Raw genomic sequence first — 1,231 nt, forward strand, 5'->3', positions numbered from 1 at the left:
GATTTATCACTAACTATTACTTATTTTCTAGATAAATAAACTTATAATACAGACATTGTAACTCTTGATTCAATATTGAATATAAAGAAACATCACCATGACATTTCTCAATTGTTTTAAATGTTTTTTCGGTCCAATAGAAATTAAGCAAGTATTTCTCATCTTTATTTGTCTTAACTGGTCACGACTACTTGGAGTGAAAAAGGGGTGTAAATATATTGATAGATGGTATCGAATTGGAGAGAAGAAAAAGTCGAAGTAAGAAAATAAATAAATGAAAAAACCTTCAGATATCAACAGAAAGGTGAAAGAGAATCTCTACGACATCGTTGGATTTATTTCACCAATTTGTTGGGATGGGCGCAGGTGCGGGGACTTGGGTTTTAAGTTGAATCGATTTCGATGGTATGTCTAAATTGGTCCTCTGTGTCTCAAGTCTGCATCTAGATCAGCTAAAAATTTTATACGAAAGGTGCCGGCGATCGAGGCATGGATTAAGCCGAAACCCAAAGTATAGTAGTAATTATCGCCTAACAAATTACCTCCGGTAAGTTATTTTTATTAATCATTAAATAACAGTTACTTAGTTGTTGCTATTATGTGTTGGGGTCATAAAAACACGGTTATATTGGGAGATTTAAATACAACAAATAATATGGTGATTTCTTTTATAAATTTTAATTAAATAATTGATTTAAAATAAAAAACAATTGGAGCATTTTTTTGAATGTTTTTAACATTTATTATAATTTATTTAGATTTTTTTTTATATAATTATTATTACGATGTACAATATTATTCACTTAATTTTAATATTTTCATTATATTTCATTGTTAAAAAAAAAAAATTTTTGGGAATTTCAATACTCAGATGATTATATTTAAAATAATCAAGCACTATAAAAATTTTTTTGTCAATAAATTATTTTAAATAACCATCAGAACTGAATGTAAAAAAAGTGTCAAATCGAAAAAAATATTTCATGAAATTTTAAATTAAAATTGGCATTTATTTTCAATTTTATCAAAATCAAACCATCATTATAAGACTTGAAAACTCCTTGAAAATAATTCCCCATAAATTGAAGTAACATTTTCATTCACTTTTTGCTTCTCAATTCATCAAAAATAGAATAAAAACAAATTCATCTCCCGAGTAGGATTATTTTTAGTCCAATAACCACTGCCAATAATTCTTCTTTCTGCACCAGCATACTTTCTTACCGTAATT

The sequence above is a fragment of the Chelonus insularis genome, unplaced genomic scaffold (assembly GCF_013357705.1).
Source record: "Chelonus insularis isolate UGA/USDA-ARS -01 unplaced genomic scaffold, ASM1335770v1 contig_41_pilon, whole genome shotgun sequence".
Taxonomy (NCBI): domain Eukaryota; kingdom Metazoa; phylum Arthropoda; class Insecta; order Hymenoptera; family Braconidae; genus Chelonus; species Chelonus insularis.